Consider the following 22,132-nt stretch of genomic DNA (forward strand, 5'->3'; position numbering starts at 1 on the left):
ATGATGTCATCAGAATGGTGTCTGATATGGTTTGGGCTTATCGCACTACTGTGAATGGTGTCACACAAAAGACCCCCTTTGAAGAAATGGTCATGTACCTGATACTAAATTGGTGCCATCTTGACTGAAAGGCTGGATTGTCAATGGAAAAGAGGTACCTGGGGACTTGGAGAGTGGCAGGGACAAAAGAGTGAATGTGAGTAATGGGGTCAAAATCAGAGCAGACTGGGTCAGGATTGGATTGTCGAAATTGTATGGCCTATTTAAAGCCAAAAGTCTAAATACATTTTCTGTATTGCTTGAAAAAGGGTGAAGGGTGGAATCTTAGGAATGTGACACTGTATCAGAAGTGTGGTTTGCGTGAGGGAAATGAATGTGCGGTGCTCTTGTGTAATGATGCTGATGAATATGGTGGTCAGATTTCGTTGAATCTTTGTGTGTAGTCTGTGGTGAGGGGAGTGAGGGGGGTATGGATAGAGATGGTAAGGTGGGAAGTTTAAGACCGGTGAGGGAACATAAACCACTGTCTCACCTCCATGATTTTGTGAGATGAATTGTTATTATTTTGTTCTGACTTCGTAGGATCATTCCTTTTCTTTTCCTTTGTTACGTTTGGGTTTCCTCTTTCCCATTGTCTTTAGTTCTCTATTGACTCCGAATATGAAAACTGTTATGATGTAATGTTGAATTTTTGGGAGAGGGGATATTCTTTGGAACGCTTTGAGAGTGTGAGTCCCAGCCTGATCAGTTGGTTCCTGCCCTTTATGGGATCATCAAACTCGGGTTTGTACGCTCTGAAGTAGACTTAAATAAACACTTTTCCATTGCCTGATTGGGTAAATGGGATGCACTGTTTTTTTGGCCCTGGGGTTTATTTTCTGTCCCAGTCTTGCCCTGACAGGGAAGATGCCTCCTTTCCGGTCTGGCTAGCAGACACAGGTGGGCTCTTTGACACATCTGCACTGGACCATCTGCAGCTCTTCAGCCTGCATGAATCAGCACTTCCTGACACTGCAGCCTGGTGGCCCCAGTGCTTTAAATGGAAACAAATAAGTGCAGGTACTCACCCAAAAGAGTGGTGGACTGGGGTGGAGTTTGGGGTAGGCATAAGGGTGGTGCTAAGGGCGGGGCAAGGGGCGGGGCTAGGTTTTTGGACATTCTAAGCTTTGTATGCCAGAAATCTGCATGCACCGTAAGAATGAACGATGTACCTGTCCATGAGTGATTACACTAATGGCCATTTATATAGCACCTATACAAAGAAGTGCAGATTATTAACCAAAGTAATCCTTCTTTAGCAATCTTAGAATAACAAAGTATTGAGGAAAAAGCAGCAACATTCCCAATGTATGCCTTGCTGTTTTGATGTATTTCCTTGATGCTTGTTCATGAATCATTAAGCTATATCCCAAGGATTTTAACGACCGGTAACACAAAGATCTCTGAAGCAAAAACAATAACCACCTGAGCTACCTACATAAACAAATCTGTGATCTGCATGTTTCATTCTGCACATTATGTCAGACAGCATTATGGCAGACACGTTGATCCAGCCTTCCAGCGGGGCCTCTGATAGAGCCAGCTCTGTTCTGCAGAGAGTCTCGCCCTGATGACCTTGACTAATTCTTAAACAGATTGTTTTAAATAGTGTTTTCCTTTAATATATTTTTAATGTAGGTGGTGGTTGCATTTTACAGGCAAATGTTGTGTTTATGTTTAATGCAACCTCCATAAAAAAAAGTTTATTGTATCTCAAAACAGTACCTCACACATGAGAAAAGAGAGGGTGTCTCAGAGATTATTTATAGTAATAGTGAGCTGATGCTGTGTTACAAACTTAAAATCACATCACTTTCCCAGAATACAAGATGTAAACACATTAAGAATTTCGCTGAGTGTGTCTGTGCACTGACAGTGTCCTTGCCAAAGAGGGCACAAAAGAGCTGAAACTGGATCATAAATTCAAAGCTGTTTCAAACAGGGGCACCTTAAATACGTTTGGCCAAGGGCCACGAAAACCTTACGATGTCCCTGACTTAAACATCCATTTCATACTCTGAATCACCTTCAGTTTCACACAAACACAAGTTCCACATTTCATTCTCACGGGCATAACTGTGCTTGCAAGCTCGCACACTTTTGGCTTTTAATTTATATCTCTCAGATGCTTTCTGCTTTCTCCCATTGTGAAGCATTTTCGTTTTTCTCTTCCTCTGTCTTTCCCATATGAGGCTTTTGCTCGCAGTAAATTCTTGAGGCAGAAAAATAAGTGGCAGCTCTCAAAAATGTTGTAGATCCTGTACCAGAAGCAGTGCCCTGAATGATTCAGTATTCAAAAAACAAAAAAAACAAAAAAAGGGTCATTGTTGATCTTTGTTCTATGCATAATATGTGTGGAGTTCCACAAAATATGTGAGCAAGTGCTGGTAGTCCCAAGTGGCCTCCTATGTAACATTTTAAATCCATCCCTGATTTTTACAATACATGCTTTATTGTTGAGATTTTTTTAATCTCTTGCGTAGAATGAAAAAAAGAACTGCAAATCCCAGAATGCACAGGTTTGGCCTCTAAAATTAAAAAATATATGAAAATGTCTTCCATGGAACATCTTCCATGTAACAATTGGTTTGGATCTGGTTTTCCATCTAAAGCAAGAGGTTGCCACTTGTAGAACGCTAAAAAAAAAAATTATTTTGCCTCTAATGTAGTTTTTCTTTGAGGTTAATCGGGAAAGATGGTGGAGAGGGCAGGGATTTTCTTTCACACAAACGCCTTCACTTTAAAACGCTGATGGGTGAAAATGTGCAGGCATTTTAAACAACGGGCTTACTTAACAAGCTGCAGTCCCCTGAACAATGCTTCCCACAATCCTGCCCATTAGGTTTCACATTCACCTTTTAAGCTAAAGATAGCGCCCTGCAGCCACACCACCTCCCCTGGTAACTTCCACAGTAGCTCAGGTAGCTCACCGAGTCCTACAAACAAGAGCCGCTGCTCCGGTGCTCTTTCAGCATCTCAGCCCTGGCTTCCACCCTTTGAGAGGCATTTGAAACTGAAGCTGCTGCTGACGCAGGAATTCATGAGCAGCACCACTTGCGTCAATGCCAGGACCCCCATGAGTACAGGTACTCTCCTTCTCAGAAGAAAAGTTCCGGTACTCAAGGGGAGAAAATAAAAAAGTGCTGGTACTCCGTACCGGTGAGTACCGGCCCATTTAAAGCACTTGGTGGCCCCATGTCCTTCTGAGCCAAAAAAAAGAAGCTTGGAAGACACTCAATGCAAGTGCTCATCCTGGCAGACACATCCTAAGCACTTCCTGGTGCATGGTCTAGTCCAGTGAGTCATGCAATCTCTCCACTGAACTTCACTCATTTGTGCAGCCTGTGCATTAACCTACTAGACTACCCTTTCATATTTAGTTATATTGTACTGACAGTCAGAGTCATGCTTTTCTTATTCTTGGTATATTTTCAGACCCTCTGGCCTCTAAAACCTACTCTGTGCCTGTTTCCTAGTGTCCATCCACGATTGATGTCTTGTCAGGTTAAGCAATGAATGATTTTACTGTTGAGAAAGTGTCACACTAAGTGTCACACATTTGGCAGCTGAATGTGGCTCAGTGCATTGAAACCTTGGAAATGTCACGCATAAGCAATCTGAAAACTTGGAAGATATGATCAAATTTGTAGAATAATAAAGAACTACACAATACCACCTGGTGTAAGTAGATTACTAAACGGCGAAGACAAAATGTGAAATACAAGAGACTGAAACAAATAGAATGGCTTATCTGTACAAGGCACGATACACAGGAAGTTTGGGAAATTGACACTCTTACAAAATAGATGGCAAACAACTAGATTTATCAGTTAAGAAATAAAGGCCCTCTTGTCTCTCTTCTTAGGAAATAGCAACAGGCGGGATAGTCCTGATGAGACCTGTACAGTTAATAAAGGATCGCAACATCAGCGCTACAGTGTGACCAAGCTCTCCATCTGGAATTATACTGGATATACAAACTATGATGTCAGTTCTTTTATGGCAGACTTTAAAGATTTTCGCCAGCATGAGCACTTTTAGTGGCCTTGCGTCAGTGCTTAATTTATTTATAAATAAAAACGTCCTGGGGCTCAAAGCCTCCCTCTTAAACTCGCGGCTGCTGCAATTAAATGTGAGAACAGGGAGTACAGAGGCAGCGTGATCCTGAAGTCATCTCGGGTCTCTTCAATCATTTAAAGCCACTCCCTGTCCCTTCAGCTCAGGCTTGCAGTTTCTGGTCTCTCCCATTGTGAAGATTTTTCGTGTTTCTCTTCCTCCGTCTTTCCAATATGTGTCTTTAGTTCGCTGTAAATGCTTGAGACAGAAGACTAAGCGCCGGCCATCAAAAATAAGTGCCGGTGCTTAGCACCGGTTACAACAAGCACAAATTAAGCACTGCCTTGCGCGCATTTATTGATTTATCCAATGTGGTTTATGGAATTATAGATCAAAGAATAAGTTATTTATTTGCGCAGACACGTTCCATGTTTTACTCGGTGCAGTTGCTCTCATCCTCACGGTTGAGGAAGTGAGTTTTGATGTCAGATTTAGTGGGAATTGTGGGATTATCCTCAAGAGGGCGGTGCTGAACAAGGGTTCTAAGAGGTTCAAAGGTCTATACTTGGATGGGGCCAGAGTGATTTAGGAGCAGCTGCGCATGAGGGACTACATATAGAAACATTTGCACAATGCATAGAAGAGGGTGGGTGCAGTGTTTCTCGGTGCTTGATTTGATGGCTGCCGGTGGGGGCCACCGGCGCTCATTTTTGGGGACCGGCGTTTATGTTTCCTCATAAGACATTTTCCCGAGAATGAGGACGGAATAACAATTAAAGCGGGAAGGCGGAGGTTAAGAGAGACAGAAAAAAAGCCACAAAGGCAAAAAACAGGAACGTGCAAGAAAGAGTGAGATAAAAAGACAGGGAGTGCCTGGTTGCGGATTGAAGAGGCCTGAAGTTCATTTAGGACTACACCGCGCTGGAATTCGGCGCGCCGACATTCAGTTGCACCAGGAGTGGGCTTCTGGGCAGAGCCGAGTGCTCCTTTACAAATTAAGCACCAGGAATGCTACTTTGAATATCAGTGTGGGCAGTTTGTATAGCCGTGTATTTGGCTGGCGCCCAGCTAACTTTCTGGCGGGAAAGAAAAAGGTTAAAGAATAAATAATGTACACGTGAGAAAGCTAATCCTTTTATCCAGGGGAAGGTGGAGTACTGAGGGGGCCAGGCGGGAGGATATTTGAGTATTCCGCCGCCCTGTGAAAGAGCGGTATGTGCACATTTTAATGTTTCTTTACGTGGAATTTGCTATAGCAGAGGTACATTTTGTTAGGTTCGGCTCAGACATGTGCAAATATAAGTTTCATGCCAAGACACTTGGCAGAAATGGGGGGACTCTGCGTCATTGAGTGGAAGAGAGACAAATGAAACACGTTGGTGAGCTGGCAGGGAGAAGTTTGCCATGAGTGCCAGCGAGAAAATGACTGCTCCAGCCCCCGGCTAGGCAGGGGCGTAGTTTGGTCGGTAAAAGTCAGATTTTCCAACATTCACGATGGCATTCATGTTAAAATTATTTAGACGACAAGCAGGGCACATAGAGGGTAAAAGGGGGGAGGTGCGGGGGTGGGCAGTGGAAAGGGAGAAGAACGCGGATTGGTAGGGGCAGTAAGTGAGTGAAAACATTTTATTTTGTTAAATAACCAAAAATTTTGAAGACTGGAAACCGAGCGGGAGTGAGTTTGTGTGGGTGTCTGTGTTTATGTAAAAATTCCTTGTGAAATCCGAGAGACACCTGACCGTCCCGACTGAAAGCACCCGTGCCAAACTGTTTGCCTGAAAATACGTTTATTAGGGGGTGTAAGATTCCCCCCCCGCCACCCCCCCCCAACCCGTTAATGCTAACCCCTCTGTGGCTAGGAGGTGGCTTCGGTATTCCAGACAGTGTGTTTGCAGATTTGGACGCAGTACATTTTGCAAGAAATATTTGTGCACGTGAAGAGGATTTCATCATGTCTGTGTTGGCATGAGAGAGAACGAAGCTCCAACTAACACCTGGAATGGAATCAGAGACGCTGATGGAGGGTAAACGGCTCTCGTGACCCTGACATCCATTTAAGACTTTTGGGGGCCTAGAAGGAGGGAAAGGCAAAGAAAGGTAGCTAACACGAGTGAGCTAGTAAGAGGTGTGGTAGAGAGAACAGAGGTTAAAAAGAAAATGTGAACTGATGGGATAGTGAACGAATGAGGAAAATTTAGGAGTTAAATAAAATAGGAAAGGCAGGTTAAGAGAGTCCAGGTAGTGAGTGAAATGTGAGCTGGAGATGAACAAAGTAAAAAGAGGGGAGGGCGACAGTGAGAAAGAGGAGCGGTATATAGAGGTGGAAAGATGCTGAGCTGGGAAAGTCAGATGAGTTTAAGAGAGGTTGATAACGCGTCCAGCCCTTATAAATTACCTGTACCTGGACACGTTGGAGGTCGGTGAATCTTTTAACCGAGTCGGGCTCTCCTCATCCTCAATAGTCGAGTCACTCAGATCAATAATCAATAACTGTTGTAATCGGTTATCAGCACTCACTTAATAGATCAATATAACACATCAGAAATCAATAACAGTTGGTATTTCGGCGCACCATGACCTTTCAGTCATGAATTACCACACCAGTTTATTAAAAGTTAGTGAATTTATTTCCCTATATTAACAAAGCTAGCACGATATATATGTGTCTCAAAACCAATTGATATATGTATATGAACATTACTAGCTGTCCATAACGGCGGAAGAAACGCAATCTACCCAAAATCTGAATAATGATACACACTGTTATAGCAATGCAAATCACCAATGTGACTAACTGTATTTGACTAATTGCATACATTCGGTCAGCATAACAAGATTTCAATTCTTCATGATACATTGAATGAATACCTCGACTAACCTCTAATTAGCGTTGGCATGTGGGACTTCATGCAAAACGAATTTAGTCAACACAAATTTGGAAAAGTTCTAGCTAGGATCCTATCAAAATAGCAGTTGGTACCTAAAAGGAAAAAAACCACAATGCATAATACATTTATCCTTTCATATTTACCAAATACAATCAGCATTCAAGAAAAGTCTTCGTCCTTCAGGTACCGGTTGATCAGCATGGGGTAAATTTCAAAGGGGCAAAGTTAAGGGCAAGCTTCCTTGCAACGGCAAGGAGAATAGGGCAAAGTTACTGCATGGGCAAGACGGGGCAAATCAAAGTTAAAGTCTCTAGGGTGAGAATTCTTAAAGTCTCTTTCTCTCAGATAGAGAAAAGGGCATCAGGGTGTCGTCCAAAATGGAGTCTGGCATCAGGCTTCAAACTGGCATCGAGGAAAATGGCTGACTTCTCTTTGTCCGGTGGGTTTAAGTAAGAAACATTCCAAATTCTGTAGGGTCTTCCATTGGAGGGTTCATAGGTTGGCTTCAAATTGTCCAATCAAAATTGTCTTTTACTAGCGCCCATTTATGCATACACTGTCCTTGGCGCCTTGGAACACAAATTGTATCTTGGTTTGCCAATTATTTTACTATCTGTACCTTCATTGTCCGCACCTGCAGAGACTGACCTTGTATCAAAGGGGATGTAACCGGCCTAGCACGAAACCTTGGAGATAAGTGTACCAGCCAGTTTCTACTGGAAAAATACAACTTCAAGCAAGAATATATTTCATTAATTCAAGGAAAAAAGAATCACGCAGTTAGAATTTGAAACCAAGCAACTAGGCCAAAGCCTGTACTAAATTTAAGCTACGCAAAACAGTTTTCAAACAAGAAATCATAGCATACATTTGCGATTATGACGGATTAATACATTTTTAATACTTCATGATTAATAAAGCTCGTTTATAATGATGACGAACTGCCCCGAGGGCACAATTTCCCTTGTACATTATTTCTTTTACTTAAAATCACACTTCAATATATATGTTGGTTACACAGTATACATGAATATATGTCGAACCCTCTTTTTCTGCGTCATCAATCCCTCCTCTGATGACTAATTATGTCATCACATCAAATCTACCCACAAATTTTATTCCATTAAAATTCTGTATAGTAATTTGGCACTTCAGTCAATTCCCTTTTTCTTTTAGTCCCTTTTGACTTCTCCCTATAAATTTCCACCATTTTGTTCTCTATTTTCTCTTCTCTTTTTCTTTTGTTCCTTGCTTTTAACATTTTGAAAGCTTTCCATATTCCCCAAGAACCTAATAGACAAATTAATATTATTAATATTCCCTTTACTATTTTTAGTAACAATCCGTTCCAAACGTTGCTGAGCCAATTTCCCACAGAAGCAAATCCTTTTCCAATTTTCTCCCAAACTCCGGGTTCTTTCAATTCCTTTAAATCTACACTTTCTCTAGTTAAATTTGTAAGCATTGTTCTAATTTTTCCACTGTTGTCGGGTATATAGGTACAACAGTGACGCGTGCCAAGCATTTTGCAAACGCCGCCATCCTTTGCTAAAAGAATGTCTAAGGCAAGCCGATTTTGAAGAGTCATAGCTCTTTCTGCAGCGAGTTCAGCATCCATCAGGATTATAGCTCCCGAAAACTTCGTCAACATGTTATCCACAATAGTAGACAACTTTCGTATTTTGATTGAATTCAATATGACTCCTACTGAAGGAATCATAGCTCCAAATATATCTCCTACCACACCAGCAGCTGTCTCCCTTTTCTGAACATGATGTGATTCAGACAGCCTTGGAAATTTCTTTAAGTCATCTAACTGGTAAACCTTTGGGAACAATATTCCCAAATAACACCTCCCATACCATCCTTTAGGTAGACGATAATAGGTGTTGAGTCCACAAATATAATATACTCCAGGAATAACTGGGTCTTGTCCATTCAGCATGAACGTCCACTTTTGTTGAAATGCGTATGTGTGTTTACATTTACTCGTTCCCACAAAAACTGTCATAATATGATGGAAATCTATGTATACAAAATCTTCCCACATGCAATGTATCTAAGGCTATTTTCCCTTGTGTCTTTATTGCGGCAAAAGCATAATTATCTACAGACGTCCTTTCGTGCAACTCCTTCTCTAATTTCTCCTTCTTTTCGTTCTTTCTGTCGTCAGTGCGGTCTAAAAATTCTATTTCTATTGGTGAAAGCAAGCATGTTCTCCATATGTGCGTGAGCTGTGTGGAAAGGGGACATTGGTTCGAAAAATTCCCTCATTAATTTGGCAGACCAATCTCTAGCTATCTTACTTAGGTGCCCTATTATGGGGACATATGCAAATGTAACATCGTAATTAGTATAGAAATAATGAATGTCCTTTTGAGCATAAAATCTGGAAGCTACTATACTACATGTAATTCCATATGTAAGAGGCATGCTGTGATACGTTACCCCCTCCACTACTGAGGTAGGTATTTGTGTACACACATAACAATCTTTCGCATCCATGGTCTCAACATACTCACTCAGTAAGCGATAGAAAACGTTAGATGAAAGTTCCTTCTTATCATGCAAGTGTCTCTCGTCTTGCTCGAGTCTCTTCAGAGCTGTTAGTTCAGTAACGATAATAGGTTTAGAAGTAGAAGCATCATTCGTCTCACTCTCGCCTTTGCCATGCATTCCAAGAACTATTGCTACAATTATTAGTACGCATGCGATCAGTAAGCCTATACACATGTATTTACAACACTTCATTTTACGCCCCTGTGTAGTGAAGCTAGTCATGATCTGTATAGAATCAGAAAGCTGAAGACACTTTATCAAAGCGTATTTGCAGAGTTTTTTTTTTCTTTTTTTTTTTTTTTCTAAGTTGCAGGTATTTACAAAGCTGAACGAGTTCAATGTTCACACAGTTTCTTTAGCAGCTTAGTCTCTTATCGGTTAGCAGCGTTGTCTCAAAATCGGTTTCAAAGTCAATCAAGTTAGCAATGTCTTAGCCGGTTGAAAAGTCAATCAAGTTAGCAATGTCTTAGCCGGTAAAAGAAAATCAATCAAGTGATCAATGGTTTCAATCAACAGAGTCCATAAAGTTTTTATTTCCAAAATGAAGTTCTGCCTCTTCGTTCTCAAGGCTGAGGGATACGAATTCGTCTGACCAATCGTTATTGGCTACGTATGCCCACTCCGGACCGGAATACCTCCTGCTCGGTATCCTTTTTCTTTTCAGTTTTGCATCTCTTTGATTCTGTCTCACTGGTACTTTCCTCTTTGGCCAAGTCCTTTTCTTCACTTGATGTTGGTACCACGACGGACACTTCCTTTCTTTTCTCTTTCACTCTTGGCCCTTCACTTTCGTTCAACGTTTCTCTAGTTCTTAGTTTTACTGGTGATATGCTCGGTCTTCTCTTTGCACTGTGTCCACTTGATGGACCTGCGATCTCTTCTGAAGAAGTTTGAACAGTTTCGTTCTGTTCTGCCTTGTCCCCTCCTTCTGGGCAGTCAATCAGGTTTTCCTTTTCCTTTTCTGTATCGTCTGCTTCTGGGAAAGCCCTCCTCTGATCAGGCTCTCCTGCTTCTTCACCTCTTTCGAGCCCTTTGTCACCGTTACTTTCTTCAGGCTCTTTGTCACTTTCAGCTGCTTCAGGCTCTTTGTTACCTTCAGCTGCTTCGTCGCTGTCTGAGGCTCCTCCTTGGTCTTCCCCAAGTGAATCGGTTGTTTCGTCCTCAGAGAATATTTCTCCCTCCTCTATTTCTGCCTGTTCGCTTCTAGCTCTGTTTTGCTCTGCCTCAGCGCTCGGCACTTTGTTATCAGGTACTGGCAGTTTCAGCGCTTCAACTTCCTCATCTGTGGGACACAACACCCTCTTTGTGTGACTGGCGTGAATCCAGTTGGGAACTCCCGCACACTTCACAGCGGTGGTAGTCGTCAAAATCACTTGGAAAGGTCCTTTCCAACGGGGTTCCAAACACGACTTCCTCACGTGCTTCTTTATCACGACCCAGTCACCTGCTTTCAGGGTGTGTCCTGGACCTTGGATCGGTGGCAAGGTGGTTGCCTCCACCTGGTGAGAGAAAGATCGAACCACATCAGCTAGACCTTTGCAGTAGTCTAACACCATATCATCTGTAATATTCAAAAGCGCATTTGCAGGAACTGCTGGAAGTCTCATAGCTCTGCCCATGAGAATCTCGTGTGGGGACAATCCAGTCTTTCTGTCAGGGGTGTTTCTCATTGACATTAGTACCAAAGGCAATGCGTCAGGCCATTTCAAATTTGTCGATGCACATATTTTTGCCATTCTCGACTTCAATGTGCCATTCATTTGCTCCACTAGACCTGATGCTTCAGGGCGGTAGCTACAATGCAGTTTTTGCTCAATGTTCAGTGCTGCACAAAGCAATTTTATTACTTCATTATTGAAGTGACTTCCCCTATCTGATTCTAAAGAGATCGGGAATCCGAAACGTGGTATTAACTCTCTCAAGAGTAGTTTTGCAACTGTGAGACTGTCATTTCTGCGTGTAGGGTATGCTTCAATCCAGTGACTAAAAATGCACACAATCACCAACACATACTTCAAGCCTCCATGCACAGGCATCTCAATGAAGTCCATTTGCATCCTGCTGAATGGACCCCCTGCTCTTCCAATGTGGCTCAAATTTACTACTGTTCCCTTCCCTGCGTTCATCTGTTGGCAAATGACGCAGCGGTGGCAAACTGCTTCAGCAACTTGACGGAATTTGGGGTTAAACCAATCAGTTTTAAATAACCTAATCATGGCATCCCTCCCAAGATGAGCTTGTCCATGGTAAAATCTGGCTATCTGTGTCAAAAGGCTATTTGGAAGAACGAATTTCCCTTCACTTGAAACCCATAATTCATCTAGTCTCTTTACACATTGTGATTTAGTCCACGAGAGTTTTTCATCCTCACTGACACCATTCTGTAGGGATTTCAATTCATCCATTGTATCTATAACTTTTAGAGCAAATATTTCGCTTTGTTCAAGTTCTGGTTCACTTATCAAATTCCATTCATCCCTGAGCAATATACAGTTCAATGCGCAAAACCTTGCGACTTGATCCGCATATCCATTTCCTAGGGAAACATAGTCTTGTCCCTTCGAGTGTGCACTGCACTTCACCACTGCTACTTCCCCTGGTAACTGAATGGCATGTAACAATTCTCTTATTCTTTCACCATTTTTCACTTGTGATCCTGAAGAGGTCATGAAGCCTCTCTGTGACCACAATTGTCCAAAATCATGCACTATTCCAAACCCGTATTGGCTGTCAGTGTAAATGGTAACTTTCATTAGTGCAGAAAGTTGGCAGGCTCTAGTAAGAGCTACCAATTCTGCTACTTGTTCAGAGTAAACCCCTTGAAGCCAAGAGGCTTCCAGAACACCTGTTACAGTACATACAGCATACCCTGCTTTCAATACACCCAGTGCATCTCTTAAACATGAACCATCAACAAAAATGATTTGATCATTTTCTTCTAATTTGGTATCTTTGATATCAGGCCTTGGTTTGGTGCAAAATTCAGTCACCTGAAGACAGTCGTGCTCGATGTCTTCAGCGTTCTCAATTTCAGCATTTTCACTGGGAAACAAGGTTGCTGGATTCAACGTAGTGCACCTTTTCAGCTGCACATTAGGTGATCCCATAATTATTGTTTCGTACCTTGTGAGTCTAGCACCAGTCATGTGCTGTGTTCGGGAACGTGTCAAAAGTATCTCGACTGAGTGAGGGACCATGACTGTTAATGGGTGTCCCATCACTATTCCTTCACTCTGAGTAAGGCTGATACCAACTGCTGCTACGGCGCGCAAACACCCTGGCAGTGCTGCTGCGACCGGATCCAAAGTAGCTGAAAAATACGCTACTGGTCTGTTTATGCCACCATGGGCTTGGGTCAAGACAGACAAGGAACATGCATCACGTTCATGACAAAACAATGTGAAAGGCTTTGTGTAATCAGGCATACCTAAAGCTGGAGCCCTGCACATGCATTCTTTCAATTCAATAAAAGCATCCATCTCATCTCCTTTCAGCTCAATTTCATCCAATGCATCCTTCTGGGTCAGTTTCAGTAAAGGTTTTCCTAGAGTTGAGAAGTTGGGAATCCATTGGCGACAGTAGCTCACCATCCCCAAAAACTTCCTCACCTCCCTCCTCGTCTTTGGTGGACTCATTTGAAGTACACTTGTTATTCTTTCCTTCATTATTCTCCGTGACCCTTTCTCTATTTGATGACCCAAATATTTCACTTTTTTATGACAGAACTGCAATTTTGAAGGAGACACCTTGTGTCCATTCCTTCCCAAATGGTTCAATAGGGCAATGGTGTCGGCTGTGCAGTCACTTTCTGTCTTGGATGCAATCAGTAAGTCATCAATGTACTGTACTAGGGTTGACTCGAATGGCAATTCTAACGCTTCCAAGTCTTTCTTTAGAATCTGATTGAAAATTGACGGTGACTCCGAAAACCCTTGAGGAATTCGACACCAACTGTAAACTCTGTCTAAGAATTTGAAAGAAAAGAGAAATTGGCTGTCCTCATGAAGAGGCACCGAAAAGAATGCTTGTGACAAGTCGATGACTGAGAACCACTCGGCATCGCAAGGGACTTGAAACATTATCACAGCTGGATTTGGTACTACAGGGCAGCATTTAATTATGATGTCATTTATTTTCCTCAAGTCCTGCACAATTCGGACCTTTCCACTTGGCTTTATTAGTCCCATGATTGGTGAATTACATGGACTGTTTAACACTTCTTTCAGTACTCCCTGTTTTACAAACTCGTCAATGAGTTGGGCGACTTTCATGAGGGTGTCTTGTGCCATATGGTATTGTGGGGTCTGGGGAAAGGTTACATTGGGTTTTACGGTCACTTTCACTGGTTCCACTCCTTTCACCAATCCCACCTCTTTTCCTGTCATATCCCACACTTCTTTTCCGACTGTTTCCCGTAATTCAGCTGGAATATCTGCTTCAGTGATCATCGGAAAAAGGGTAATCAGAGGATATTCTTCATCGACAGTTTCCATCTCATCCCCTTCTACACTGTCCTCTTCTTCCCCATCACTGCTCGTCTGAATTCTAATTCCATCGTTCGAACACATAATCGAACATCCCAATTTGCACAATAGGTCTCTCCCTAACAGTGATATCGGGCTTGAGTCACATACCACAAAATTATGTGACCCTTGATAGTTACCAATTCTGACTTGTACTGGATCTGTGATTGGGTTCGTCAGGTACCTGTTTGCTACTCCCACTACTTGAACTGTTCTCCCTGAAAGTGGCAGATTTGGTACTTCAATGCTCCTAACAGTGGAACGTGTAGCTCCTGTGTCAACCAAGAATGAAACACGATGGCCCATAACTCTTCCCTCCACATACGGGCCCTTTTGATCAACTTCCAAGGATGCTGCAAGCACACAATTTCCCTCCTCATCTGAACTTTCACTCTCCCACGCATCGTTTATTCCATTCTCACTGTGTAACGGGAACTGATGTACTGTGTCATTTTGATTCATTCCTTGACCCGTGACCTGTTGAGGAAGCATTGCTTGCTGCTGATTCATTGGTGCTAAGGGTATTTGCATTTGCTGATTAGGTACCATAGGAAACTGCTGTTGCATTGGCTGCAATTGTGTCATTTGCACACGAGGCATTTGCACCTGTTGCGGTTGCATGGGTTGTAGACCCTGCATCTGGTTCATATTGTTTTGAAAATTTGGATTCGGACCTCTCAGTTTCGGTCCTCTCATAGTCTGAAATGCATTGACATCATTGTTTTGCTGACCTACACCTTCCTGCACCATCATTGGGCACTCCCGTTTCCAATGCCCGACAATTCCGCACGTGTGACATGGCATCACCTTCTTCATTGCCTGTATACCATTTGGAATCATAACGGTATTCAAATCTTGACCATTATTCACAAAACCTCCTCGACCTCTGCCTCTCATCTGTGGCTGAAACATAACATTTCCCTGTTGCTGCTGCTGCGGCATCTGTTGTTGAAACCCTTGCAAACCTTGTAAACCTGTCTGAGCTGCTCTGAGCTGCATCACCATCACCTTTTTCTTCAATCTTTTCTGCTTTGTCTCAATCTCATCACTGCAGTATTTTGCATAATTCAACACTTCATCGATCGACTTTGACTGCCAACAAATCAAATGCGATTTAATCATCTGGCTAATTTCGGGTCTCAGCCCTTCCACAAACCTGAACACAAAATGGAGCATGTCTTTTGGTTCAATCGTTTCCGTGCCACTGTAATTTTTAAACGCTTTCAACAACCTCTCATAATACGCGTGTATAGATTCTTTAACCTCTTGAGCGGTCCTGTCAATCCTTTGCCAATCCACATTTTTCGACGCAACCTTGGTTTTCAAGTGCTCAATCACCTTGTGGTACAAACTCATTACCATAGGTGATGGCGCACCTGTGTCCCTATCTCTCTCTGGTTCACTCGTCGGCCAACCTACAGCCCTTTTACAATCTTCCCACAAATCAGCCGGAACCACAATTTCAAATAAGGTATTCAGGTCTTCCCAGAGACACTTCGCGAGCTTCACAAATCTATCCGTTTGTTGATACCACTCAATCGGCTTCTCTCTCAATTTGGGAAAGTCATCCGTAAAGGATTGAATATCGCACCTGTGCCATGGTACATGCACAAGTTTTCCCCCTGCTGTCTCTCTCATTGGTAACATGGTTATCAGATCGTCATTCTGTTGTTTTTTCTCACTTCGTTCTGAAGTGTTTTCCTTCTTTTTATCCTTTTTCTTGACCCACCTGCTTTCCCACTTGTCTAAACATCTCCAAACCTGTGCACTCTGCAGTATCTCTTTAAGGTGTGTTTTCATCCCTGCGGATCTCATGTGTTCAAAATCTTTTGTCTCGAAGTCTAACCTGTAACTTCTGCTCAGGTGTTTGGTCTTACCTATATCGATCTCGTTTCTGTCTGCAATTTCTTGTAACTGTAATTTCTTCTTATGTATGTTGCTCACTTCTCTTGTAATCCTAGGGCACATGTATCTTAGTTCTTCCTCTGTGTATGATTCTAATCTGTTCAAACCCATTGTTCCTTCTACCAGTTCATCTGCCTCCATCCCCAACCTTATTTTATTCAGGTATTCTTCTCTCTTCCCGCTTGATGTACTCTGTGGGGAGTTCAGGCTGTTGAACCATTGTGTCAACTGTTGCGCGTTCAGTCCCATCAATGTAGCAGTTACATCAACTGCCATCGACGGTTTCTGTAATGTTTCAGTCTGTGAGGTTAACGGTACTAATAGTGGTGGATGTGACCTTACCACGGTTGACGGAGCACAAATTGGAATTGGACTAAACTCCGACAAGGACCCAGATCCATTTGGCAGTGCCGCTATCGGAGTTGTCTCTGGAGTGGTTTCTATGCATCTTCTCCCTGTCCCATTCTGTATCACTAACCCTTGGTCGCTGGTGCTTTAATTTGCCTGTATGTACAGTGGTACTGGTGGACCTACAGTGATAGGTAGAGATATTGCATCTGGATTCTGTCTGTTCCCCGAATTCTGTGGCATGTTAATCCCCACATTATGGTTCATCATTGCTGGCATACCTAACTGGCTCTCTACCACTCGCACTTCTTGTGTCTGCTTTTGGGGCATCGAGAACTGTGTTGATTCAGCTTGAATCAATGTCGGTCTCTGATAGTTTTGTCCTCCCTGCGTCATTGAATCAGAAGTCATTCCCACATTATGCTCATCGCAATAGTGCCTTTGAACCTGTGGCTGATAGTTATCAGCAGGTTTCAATGTTGGCACGTCTGGGTACATCCTCTGAACCCGTGGTATTCGTGGTGAGAAAGGCATGTCAGAATTGCTCGGCCTCTGAGATCTTCTCAAATTTGGCGTCACATTACCCTGTATTGGTTCTGGAGGGGCAGTACTAATGCTTGAGCCTTTTTCGCTTTCCACATATGGTGGTGGGCGATCATTCAGTAATTGTATAATGAACTCCTCATCATCTGACTCGTCTCCCCTTTTCGAGTTTCTATTGCTCTCTCCTTCCCTGGACTGACTCCTGTTTGTCTTACAGGTGGCTTTCCTTCCTTCCGTCTCCTCTTCCTCGGCAATCGCTGGAAACAATTTAATTCCCTGCAATACGTCTGATCTCCAAACCTTTTGTGTGCTGTCCCATCTAGCATCCGCTAGGGTCTTTTCTACTTTCCTTATTCTTGTCTCAAATTTCTTTTGTTATTGATTTCTAGCTATTAGCTCCCAAATTGCCAATGCCTCAAACTGTGCTGGCCTTGGGGGTACTTTCATGTCGTATAGCGCAAACCTCAGATTTTCTAAAACCCTTAGGTTAAACGACCCGTGGATAGGGAACGCTACACTTCCATGTTTTTCTGTTAATTTGCACCATTGCTTTAGCCAAAGACACGGCGCTACACCCTTTTCTTCAATGACGATGTAAGCTGGTGTACCCTCAGGCGGTGTTTCTTCTCCTACATTTGCTTTAATATAAACATCTCCCCTCATGGCACTCTTAAATGCTTTGAAAAATGTCATCCTTCCGTCTTTTGTTTTTCTGACAATATGTAATAAATAAGTGACTTTAATTCCCGGAATACTCTTCGCTTGCCTTTCCCCTTTCAATTGCGCTTCACGGACTGCGTCCAATCCGTGCGCGACCCTTCTCACCAACCGACCTATCCCAGCGCGGCTCCTAGTGACGTCACACTCACACACTGCGGCTGACAAAGTCCTGCGGCTTGTCCTCTTTTCATTCGGCTTCACTCATAAACTAATTTCTGCAATATAACGCGAGCACTTAACCAAAAGAATAAAACAGATCTGTCGGTTTACTACAGGAAGGGTAACACAATCACTTCAGAAACCTTAGGGATTTTTCACTAGCCTCGGCAGTTATTCCATCTTTCTCGGTTTCCCACTTTCGCAAGCAAAATTTGACCCGCAAACTTTACTCTCAACTGATCAATGAACTATTCTAGTGCACTTTAGAATTCGTCAAATCTCAAAGTCGAAGTTTTCTTTCTCTCTGCAACATTCATACCGACTTGTTGACCACGCCCGATCAACCTATTAAACCGACCAGATCACAACATCAAACAAGTGTCACATACACTTTTCAACATACTCCGGAGTCTCTTGACCTCGCAGGGCCCGTCTCAACATCAACAACCACGTGGACAATTTTTTTTTCTGCTCAAAGCACCACACACATGTGAAGTTCGACGACTTCCCTACTCTCACACCTTTGGAGTAACACTCCTCTAATATCTTTTAACCCCCCTTAAAATCCTCACAAACTTCTCAATTAATCTGCGGCAATAAGCTGTGCAAGCACGAAACCCTAACTTCACTCATACCGTCACTAGAAACGCTGAGACCGTTCTCATACCTGCATGTTCCTCATTCGCAAGCTCCGAGATCCTGGGAAAGTCATCGGGGACTTAGGGCATCATCATCTCTCCAACTTGTTTTATCAAAGAAAATTCTAACCTGACTCTGTCTATTGTTCGGATGGGGTCCCAAAGGGCTAAACCATCAATCTCTGCTACCATCTACTGATAACGCGTCCAGCCCTTATAAATTACCTGTACCTGGACACGTTGGAGGTCGGTGAATCTTTTAACCGAGTCGGGCTCTCCTCATCCTCAATAGTCGAGTCACTCAGATCAATAATCAATAACTGTTGTAATCGGTTATCAGCACTCACTTAATAGATCAATATAACACATCAGAAATCAATAACAGTTGGTATTTGGGCGCACCATGACCTTTCAGTCATGAATAACCACACCAGTTTATTAAAAGTTAGTGAATTTATTTCCCTATATTAACAAAGCTAGCACGATATATATGTGTCTCAAAACCAATTGATATATGTATATGAACATTACTAGCTGTCCATAACGGCGGAAGAAACGCAATCTATGCAAAATCTGAATAATGATACACTCTGTTATAGCAATGCAAATCACCAATGTGACTAACTGTATTTGACTAATTGCATACATTCGGTCAGCATAACAAGATTTCAATTCTTCATGATACATTGAATGAATACCTCGACTAACCTCTAATTAGCGTTGGCATGTGGGACTTCATGCAAAACGAATTTAGTCAACACAAATTTGGAAAAGTTCTAGCTAGGATCCTATCAAAATAGCAGTTGGTACCTAAAAGGAAAAAAAACACAATGCATAATACATTTATCCTTTCATATTTACCAAATACAATCAGCATTCAAGAAAAGTCTTCGTCCTTCAGGTACCGGTTGATCAGCATGGGGTAAATTTCAAAGGGGCAAAGTTAAGGGCAAGCTTCCTTGCAACGGCAAGGAGAATAGGGCAAAGTTACTGCATGGGCAAGACGGGGCAAATCAAAGTTAAAGTCTCTAGGGTGAGAATTCTTAAAGTCTCTTTCTCTCAGATAGAGAAAAGGGCATCAGGGTGTCGTCCAAAATGGAGTCTGGCATCAGGCTTCAAACTGGCATCGAGGAAAATGGCTGACTTCTCTTTGTCCGGTGGGTTTAAGTAAGAAACATTCCAAATTCTGTAGGGTCTTCCATTGGAGGGTTCATAGGTTGGCTTCAAATTGTCCAATCAAAATTGTCTTTTACTAGCGCCCATTTATGCATACACTGTCCTTGGCGCCTTGGAACACAAATTGTATCTTGGTTTGCCAATTATTTTACTATCTGTACCTTCATTGTCCGCACCTGCAGAGACTGACCTTGTATCAAAGGGGATGTAACCGGCCTAGCACGAAACCTTGGAGATAAGTGTACCAGCCAGTTTCTACTGGAAAAATACAACTTCAAGCAAGAATATATTTCATTAATTCAAGGAAAAAAGAATCACGCAGTTAGAATTTGAAACCAAGCAACTAGGCCAAAGCCTGTACTAAATTTAAGCCAAGCAAAACAGTTTTCAAACAAGAAATCATAGCATACATTTGCGATTATGACGGATTAATACATTTTTAATACTTCATGATTAATAAAGCTCGTTTATAATGATGGCGAACTGCCCCGAGGGCACAATTTCCCTTGTACATTATTTCTTTTACTTAAAATCACACTTCAATATATATGTCGGTTACACAGTATACATGAATATATGTCGAACCCTCTTTTTTTGCGTCATCAAGGTCAAGTGGATGGAGGAGAGAAACTGGTTGGTGAGATGGTGTAGAGAGATGGGGTAAATAGATGGGGAAACTTGTGGGGGCAAGCACAGAGTGGTAGATGGTGATGAGGAAGTGATCAACCAGGAGAGGGAGCACGGGTAGAGAGAGGGGTGTTTGAGGGAGAGATAATGTAGAGAGAACTGAGAAAGAGGGGTAAGTTAAACTAAGATGGAGAGATACAGCGAACTGTGTTCGAAAGTGAGGTGAAGTAACGAGTGAGAAGTGATCAAGTTATGTAAGGCAGAGAAAGAGAAGTAAAGGGTCGGAGACACAGAGGTACTCAAATGAAGGGTAGTTAGAGAAGTGAATTAGAGAGAAGGGTTGCGAGTTCCTGACTAACGAAGTAGAGGGATAAAGAGAGGCAGGTTGACAGTGGTGGACATAAATTAAACGGAATCATACAGAGAAGTAAAGAGGGTGATGTCATGTAGGAAGATGCCAACGATAGATCAAGAGATGAGTGAATGAAGTAATATTTGTAAAGCAACTGTTGCTTCAGAGGAATCGTCCTAGCGCTAGCATGTAATAGGTAGAATTGGAGATGTTACAGATCACCGAACAGCACTCTGTTCTACTGTGCTTTGAACTGGTGGGATTATAACATGGAATGGAGGGAGGGTGTTTCAGAGACCTGGAGCCAGAAAAATGAAGCCCCGGCTCCCAGATCTGGCTCTGCAAGATCTGGGGATGCACAGGAGGTTGTGGTTGGAAGAACAGAGGGCCCTAGCTGGAGTGTAGTGTTTAAGCCTATCTTGTACATATATGGGACCCCTTTGGTGGAGTGCTGTGTGAGTGATCATGAGTGTTTTGAATTTTATCATGGAATTGAATGATAGCCACTGCAGATCTTTGAACCCTTGTCTGATGGACTAGCATTTGGGGATATTCAGAATAAGTCTGGTGGCAGAATTCTGAACAATCTACAGTCGAGACGGCAGATTCTGAGGGGGTGCCTAGATAGAGTATGTTGGTGAAATCCAACCTCAAGGTGATAAGTATGTATACAATCCCCTTATGGATGTCCAAGGGCAGATATTTTAAAAGCATTCTCAGGGATTTTAACAGACCGAAACAGGTAGCTACTGATCCAGCACAGGGCCCTATCTCTTTATGTGGGGTCCAATAAATCTTTCTTCTCTTTTCCGAGGGGCGGATAGATAGTTTTACCAGATTATTTAAATCAAATACAGTGCAACTCAATAGTCACACATTAAACTTCAGAGGCCAAATTAAAGTTTCAAAGGGCTTTATTACAGACTTGAAGCCAAAGTTACATAGGTGAGTCTCAAAGCCATAGTATAGATCTACAAAATCACCAATGGATAATTAAGGTGTTGCACAATATTAAATCGAAGCAATATATAAAAGACCAAGACTTCAATAGCAAAAATGCAGAAAATCAGGGAAAGTACATGGTGTCTGTATTCTAAAATTAAGTTGTTTTGCCTAACCATTGGACCTAGCTCCTAAACTATTCTAATACTAGAGGGATATCTGAGAAAGGTAAGCAAACATAACTTTGGTAGAATAGTCTGTTCAAGAGACTTGCAGTGGCATATAGCCACATAAAATGTTTGAGGTTTGTACCTCAAAAAGGTCTGCTGTGAACAAGGGGCAAAGAGAATCTGAATCTCTCACCAACCAAACCACACTAAAATCTTAGTTTTTCGAGGTGTGATGACATCATAATCCAAACTCTCATTTAAAAAACAAAACTGCAAATCATTTATATTTAACACTTTAGTCTTCCAAAGCCTCTCATAAGCTATCGCTGCCAATGCCAGGATACTCCTTCCGTCCTATAGTGCTTCTCGCAGACTCTCTTATCTTTTGTGCACAATGAGCTCATTGTTAGTTTCAGCACCTGCAGCTTGGGAAAAAGAAGCTTTTGCGTTGAAGATTAGAACATACAAAAAGAATGTGGCCTTCACT

At 42.4% G+C, this 22,132-nt stretch overlaps 1 protein-coding gene across 1 annotated transcript in view; it reads left to right on the forward strand.

Moving 5' to 3' along the window:
• The window catches only part of LOC138249851 (N-acetylated-alpha-linked acidic dipeptidase 2-like), a 700,770-nt gene that overhangs the window by 120,457 nt on the left and 558,181 nt on the right, over positions 1–22,132 (forward strand). The gene's annotated exons all lie outside the window — the stretch shown is intronic.

This window comes from Pleurodeles waltl, chromosome 8 (assembly GCF_031143425.1).
Source record: "Pleurodeles waltl isolate 20211129_DDA chromosome 8, aPleWal1.hap1.20221129, whole genome shotgun sequence".
NCBI classification, from domain to species: domain Eukaryota; kingdom Metazoa; phylum Chordata; class Amphibia; order Caudata; family Salamandridae; genus Pleurodeles; species Pleurodeles waltl.